The following is a 7975-nucleotide window of genomic DNA, read 5'->3' as shown; positions in this document are numbered from 1 at the left end:
CTAAATCATAACAGTATCGTCACTGACCATCCATTCTTTCGTATTAACTTTCAGTTTCGAAAGACCCCCAGATGCTTTAGCTCTTCGTGAATAATAAATTCCCATCCAAACAAAATTCCCAATTGCCTCTTCTGTATCCCAATGCATCTCCAACACCGCTAAGAATCATTCCGGCGGTAATACTTTTCTTCTTCATATTTGTTAATTGCAACAGCCATTTTCTTTGGTATAAGTTTTCGTATTATTGCAACCTCTACAAATCGTTGACATGTAATAACGTCGCTTAATAAGTCGTATTCTCTTCTTTGAAAAGACCTTCTGGGAATTCGGAAACAAACGGAAGTAAATTATATTTTAAACTTTGTACTACTGGCAGTTACCTTAATAAAACAAGGTTATTGACATAGATTTATAATTTCAACACAACTTACATATTGATCATGTGCAGGGTCAGTGTGGTATAAAAATTCGGTTAAATATTTCGTTGACTTAGTTTCCATATAGTATCATGAGGCTTATGTATGATACCAGGTTTAAATTGTAGTACAAATGGTGGTATATACACTGTGCCAAATAACATTTAAGTGATCACTTTTAGAATACGCATAAAATATAGGCATAAGATGAATATCCAACAAATTATATGGTTATATTGATATAAGTAGTATATAATTTACATTATCAATTACAATAGTTTTAAGTCCAACGTTATTTAGTTTATTTAATTAAAGATATTCAAATATATTGATAATGATTTTTTCTATGAATGAATCCTTTTCTATCAGAAGAATCCATAGCATGCAAATCACTATGCATTCATCTTCTGTACTAAAGCAATTTCAATCATTCATAATCGGGTAAACAAGTTCAGAATTGTGAATTGACTACTATATATACGCACTAACAAATCGATAACGCCCTTTAAGAGATTCATACACGACACTGCAGGACCGGATTGTGCAGAATTACTAATAGTCCAAGTGGTTCAATAAACTTATAATGATACATGAGTAATATCTTCCTTTATAAGCCTAAAGAATAAAATGAATTTCGAAATTTCATTTTGATAGATATTTCAGGACAAGCTGCATTAAAAAAAGATAAGATTTTTCCTCGATAATTATTCATTTTGTGTGCTGTTTTTTTGTATTAGCTTCTAATTTCTAAGTGTCTACCACCTTCAAATTTTATTTAAATTCGTCATTTATTTAAATCATTTTTAACTGAAAATGAATATACAGCCAAACTTGAAGCATAAAAAAGACATAAATTTTTGTATAAAACCTAAAAATCTGTTTCCATGGACATATTGGTAACATTTGAACAAGCATCAAATATCTGATGATAGCCGAATGTATTTTGAATAAGATATCGTTTGTTGTTGTTGTTTTGTTTACTTGGTCTTTGTTTTTTTCCTTGTGGATATTATTCAACACTAAATTGAAGATAAAGAAACTCTTTTTTCTAAGTGTATATGTCGCGCTGAGGAAAAACAAATTTTGCCAACATATGAGAACTTTAAAAGAAAGAACAAGTACGCATTGGAAACGATGCTTAAAGCAGCACACCTTCAGATTAATGCTTAATTTCATGTAAATTATGAAAATGTAGTTAAATGTATATTGTCGTAAAGTAACAAAATGGAAGTAGTTTACACATTATCAAAGGCACCTTCAACCCACATTAATTCGACAAGAGGTAAAAGCCCTTACTGCGTTAGTAACGCAGTAGAAATATAGATACTTATATTGAAAAATTTACCATTAATTGCTGATAACATGCAAATTATTACTCAAATCTTGAACCTTTCTACTTTTCCTAAACTCTTAGTACATTTTTCACAAGTTTGAATTTATTGAAAAATGTTTGCTTATCTGGAGGCATGCTGCTTTGAAATTGAATTTTCATCTTTTTCTTGTATAAAATTAACGACTTTGGAATACAATACTTTTAACTACTTAATAAAGCAGAGCATTGTTTTGTACACTATACATATAAAGTACCATGTTCTACGACTTTAACAATATAGTTTATCTGAACAAATGTAACGATGTAAATATTATCGGAAAGTGTGAATAAGTTGTTTTTTTATGATAATTATGTACTAAAACAAAGCAATACTTTCAAAATAAATATAAAACCAGTGACAAATTTAATGATAGTATACTAGGATGATTTTAATATTGGCAATGTGCTTCATTTTACCAGAAATGACACTATCTTAAAAAAAGAAGTATGGCATTTTAAATGTTTTGCGCTGATGGCCCTTTCACGTGGCCGAGTAGTTAAGATCGTTTAATTCAAAACACTTGCCCTTCATTGCTGTGGGTTCGAATCCCGACAGGGACATATAATTATTAAATGGGAGGAAGCTATTCAGCTAGCTGACGGAACATTGGTGGTTATACTAAGGTGCCTGCTCGTGTCTAAAATAATGCACGGAAGGACACGTGAGATCTTCCTCCGCATGTCAAAGTGAAAAGTCGCCACATGTCCTATACAGTGTTGGGGCAGTGTAAACCCCCCACCCCCCCAAAAAATAATATCCCTGGTGGTTTGATCCATCTATCGATCCTCCTGTGGACTACTCAACTCCACTAAGGACATTCCATATCATGACGCCACGTTAATAAACCATTTCCAAATTCAAAGAAATCACCGTTATCCAAGACTTGAATAACAGCCAATTCTAATTTCCACCGGGCAGTTACTCCCCACTATTGGTATTAACAAAGATATACAGTTATTTTGCAGGTTCTTTGTAAATTGCAGTAATTGTTTATGATATTCATGCATTGTGCGTTGTTAAGGGCCAGTTACACAGACGGTCGATCCCCAATCAGTCATTTAATTCTAAATTTACTCGCTGTTATGATGGGTTGTCATGCGTTATTTTATTTCTGGTTATCTGTGTAAATGGCCATCAGTGACAGAAAGCAAACTCAAACGGTGTTTGGATAGGTGATAAAAATGCTGAATTACTAATCTGTTTTTTATCGTTTGTAAAATCGGAGCTAAATCGGGCGTAACGCTGATTAATCGGTGTTTGATAGCTAGTCATCAGTGGTTAAACATTTTCCGTCAGATATGGCCGGTGATTTATATTTGGCTATCTTTGTCCGATCGGCGATATCGGTGATTAAGAGCTTGCATATCTCGTGATATAGGTTGCTGTCGGTTATTTGTAAAATATTTTCACCGATCGAGAATTTTAAACATGTTTAAAAATCCCAATCGGTAATTTTTCACCGATAAAACTTATCTTTTCCAATAGCAGTTGATAGGTGGAAAACAGGTGACCAACAGGTGATATCGGTGTTAAATACGTTGTCTTTGGTTCACTCCATAATTTGGCTAAGCTAAAAAACTACCGATCAATCACCGATGGTTGTTGTAGGTTGTTGTATCGTTGATGCGATACCATGTATTCTAAGATTCAAACTTTATAACAAAAAACAGTTCATGTAATTATATACATATAGAAAGTACAAATCATATACTCCTTACTTAATTTTAGTCATAAGACTTTATAGTCAACTATTCTGAAATTTTATAATTTCTATAACAAAAAAAAAAAATCCCCCAAAAAACAGAAGCTTCTGAATTCGTTAAAATGAGTTGCATTCATTATCATAACAGATTTTAATGTTAATATACATAATAATATACTTAAAATGTTTATTTGATGACGTTCTAACATTCTTTTTTATTCAACTCACAATGTAGGTTATGAAGGAGTTGTTTCTATTTCTGCTTTCACATCGCTAAATTTGGATGATTGTGTAAAGTTTGTAAAATATTGAGATAAGTAGTTTATTGTACTTAAAACATTACAAATGTTCTTAAAAAAAGAATTACGTATAAGTTATCTCTTCTTGTAATGACCTAAAAAACTATTCGAAGGCAGAAAACGCAAATACAATGTATGTGAACCACACTTTGGTCTCTTTTAAAATTTATGTTTCTGTTATCATATTTTAAGATCGCATGTCAATATTTTATCTTACCTACCTAGCGTTTTAGAGTGATTTCACTCATTAATTCAAAATTACAATTTTGATCTTAAAATTTCATGCGTTGTTACTTTTGCAATTAAGAATTTATTAAGAATCTATATTAATTGCGTTTAATTAACGCTATCACAAAATGTAAATTAAAGTATGAACAATATGCCTTAGAAATAAGTTATGACAAATTTGAAGGCAATTTTACCTGAAAATGTTACCTCTATAGTGTATACAAGTTTCTTTTCCATATTATTTTCTCTGTGATCTAGTATTTGAACCCCAAATTGCCCATATTTGAAATTGGGCCAGAAAACAGCAAAATAACCTTTATATTTCGGCTGAAATATAGTCGTTTGTGTGTTAACAACGTTTTCTCTGTTTGTTAATCATTTGACCTAGTTTTCATCCCAGATGACCGATATTCGAACTTTTTTGAGTAATCAATTAGACAATTTTTCTGACTTAGTTTCGTGACAATAGAGGCACTGGTGAATAACCACAGACGACAGACGACAACGGATAGATCTATCCTCATAATTGACAAATAGCCTACAGCTAAAATATGGCATTTGATACGCTTTACGTGTATAAAAATAATACAAGCGAGGTTTTATGCACGCGTAATTTGGCTCCGTGTTCACTGCATACTTTAAGAATAACCTGGAACGGAAGATCTTCTGTCCCAGGAATAACCAAACAATTGTACGTAGTCAAATGTCTTTTTAGATCTGCGCAGTTGTTGAAATTAAAAAGGACACGAAAATTTTAATTACGTCATACTAGTAGTACTCGTTTTATGCTGTGACATGACGAGTATCCTTTGGTCAATTTCGTATCGTGCCAGGAATCTGACACCAAGTATCTCATTTATATGATGACTCGCTAGTAACGGTTTATCCTCATGACTAGGACATTATTACTTTATCCCAATTAAACTATATCAGCAAATGACCAACAATAAAACAATCAAATTTGTGCATTTACATAGTAAACATGTATAAATCATTAAAGGCATGAGACCCGTTACCAAAACTAACAAAAAAAAAAACAAAACAAAACAAAAAAAACCCCAAAAAACAACACACACAGACACACGTGTGAAATTGCGGAAATTTAAATAATAAATTTTTGTAACAAAGCAAGAAATCTTGTATTGGTCCTGTAGTGTAAAGCTGATAAATGTGAATGTTTTAATATACTTTCGTTTTTATTTACGACTCGCAATGTTCATGTATCGTTCCACAGTAAATCATGCAAAATATAAATTATAAAATACACATGATTACCAAACATCTCTTTGTTTTTATAGGTAACGTATGATTTATAAAAAAGATAAACAGCTGAAATATTTTAGACAGTTTTTATATTTTACGATCAACATATTTCAATACAAATAATTGTTTAATCACCGTTATACTAGCCAATCTTTTGAAATTTATAATTAATTCAATTCAATATGAGAGCAGAAAATAGGCTTTTCTGTGCATTTTATGATCAACAATTTGAACTAAAAACGTAAGTCAAATTGTTATCCAATAGTTATTGACAAGTCAAGGACAAAACACAATGTTGTACAAGTCCTCTCCAGCTCTTTCCAATCTTTCACGATACTCCAAGTGTTAAAAGTTCCTTTTTGGAACTCCTTTCATGCCGTACAAAACCCCAAATAGAAATCCTGCCATCACGCCAGTGTTGTCGCTGTCTCCGCCGTGGAACATTGCTCTTTTACAAAGCTCCTCCCAGTTTCCGTTACAAGCAAGCAAAGCATCGTATGCAATCATTGGTGCATCGTGGCCACTGGCTCCTCCGATATTTTCATAACTCATCATTTTATTAAATTGATCTCTCTTTCTCACGTCATCAAAATCTAATGGATAACTTGGCTCTCGTCTTCCATCTTGTATGTTTCTTATATCTAAAAATTGTTCCCACTTGTTTTCAAAATAACCCCAGTCTTTCATATTTTCACCAACAAATAAACCTTTGTTTTTCACATAGTTTTGGGCAAGTCTTATGGTTTCCAGTAAAAAAATCTGGAAACAAAGTGATCTCTTGGAAGCATTAATCACAACAAAATTACATAAGAAATGCAGACTCGGTTTGATTGAGTCTGTACATGAGGGATAATGAATAAGTGCAACATCCCTCACGCCCCCTAGCACCGGCTTGAGCGGTACTCAATTCTCAACACTTAATAGTGCTGGCATCAATGATCCCGAAGGACCAGAAAAATATAACAACACTGAAGTGAAGTACGGGGCAACTTTTTACAGCTGCCATACGCCACTTGACACCTGCTGTTGTGAAGTATAAACATCTGGAAACAAAGTGATCCCTCGGAAGCATTTATCGCAACAAAATTACAAGAGAACTGCAGACTTGGTTTGATTGAGTCTGTACATGAGGGATAATCAATACGTGCCACATTCCTCATGCCCCCTAGCACCGGCTTGAGCGGTACTCAATTCTCAACACTTAATAGTGCTGGCATCAATGATCCTGAAGGACCAGAAAAATATAACAACACTGAAGTGAAGTACGGGGCAACTTTTTACAGCTGCCACACAGCACTTGACACCTGCTGTTGTGAAGTATAAAAATCTGGAAACAAAGTGATCCCTCGGAAGCATTAATCACAACAAAATTACATAAGAATTGCAGACTCGGTTTGATTGAGTCTGTACATGAGGGATAATGAATAAGTGCAACATCCCTCACGCCCCCTAGCAACAGGCTTGAGCGGTACTCAATTCTCAACACTTAATAGTGCTGGCATCAAATGATCCCGAAGGACCAGAAAAATATAACAACACTGAAGTGAAGTACGGGAGCAGCCATACAGCACTTGACACCTGCTGTTGTGAAGTATAAAAATCTGGAAACATAGTGATCCCTCGGAAGCATTAATCACAACAAAATTACATAAGAATTGCAGACTCGGTTTGATTGAGTCTGTACATGAGGGATAATGAATAAGTGCAACATCCCTCACGCCCCCTAGCACCGGCTTTCCCCCATGTGCAAGGTTTTCTTTCCTGTACTGCATAAGATGCAAAAAGAGCAGAAGCTAACGCTCCAAGATATCCAGTTTGGTGGTGGTGTGTCATTCTTGCAGATTCTATACTAACCTCTATTAGATCATGCAAATCTCGTGGTCTTGGATACCTCAACCCAATGCACATCGATCTTATTGCAGCGCCACACCCAACGCCAGTCGAATTGTACGGAATGCGATAGCCCTGTGTTCTAAACGGATCAAGCCGTCTGCACATTTCAATACATGTTAAACCAGCCGACCTCTCTTTCATATCAGACATGCAATTTTTGTAGGCTTGAGCTAATAATGAATACAGATTTTCCTTATCTAGAGAAAATTTGTTTTGTATGAGAGATTTAGCCGTAGCTAGATGCATAACAGTGTCATCGCTTACTTTCCTGTTTTTTATACTTATGTTACTAAGTCCTCCTAACACTTGTAATTCTCCGTGGATCTACGCCCCAGAATTGCACATTTCCCATTCACCATTTTTAAATCCAAGTGCATCTCCAACACCACTTAGCACCATACCATCAACATAACATGCTCTACTTGTTTGTGCTGACCAGTCTTTATGTCCACCCTTTTCACCTGCAAAATATGGATTTGCCCTGCGTGCCATTCTTAAAAAATGCAGAGAAATATCTAAATCTGAACAAATTGGAACAAAAAAGATATTTATATATAGTCAATATTTGTAGAAAACGTCCTTTTAAATACAGGGTGAAACACGATATATATTTCGTTATATTTTTAGACACAAAACTGGTTTACATTTAACGCAGGCGCAAAACAAAGTAAGAGATTAAATATAGTTTGAACAACCGATCAAGGACTGTTGGCATTGCTATATCCTAAGTAGTCACATGAAAAATATCTCTTTATTTAATTGCAACCAAAGTTTTAAACGTAAAGTTTATTAAAATACAGG

General features: G+C 34.0%; 1 pseudogene; it reads right to left on the bottom strand.

The window, feature by feature from the left end:
- Positions 1-5557: 5557 nt before the first annotated feature.
- LOC132755052 (ADP-ribosylhydrolase ARH1-like) lies at positions 5558-7666 on the bottom strand (annotated as a pseudogene).
- Between the last annotated feature and the right edge of the window lie 309 nt (positions 7667-7975).

This window comes from Ruditapes philippinarum, unplaced genomic scaffold (assembly GCF_026571515.1).
Source record: "Ruditapes philippinarum isolate M1 unplaced genomic scaffold, ASM2657151v2 ctg4367_1_1_1_1, whole genome shotgun sequence".
Lineage (NCBI taxonomy): Eukaryota > Metazoa > Mollusca > Bivalvia > Venerida > Veneridae > Ruditapes > Ruditapes philippinarum.
The sequence above is the reverse complement of the archived record's forward strand: the minus strand, read 5'-3'. Positions and strand labels throughout refer to the sequence as shown.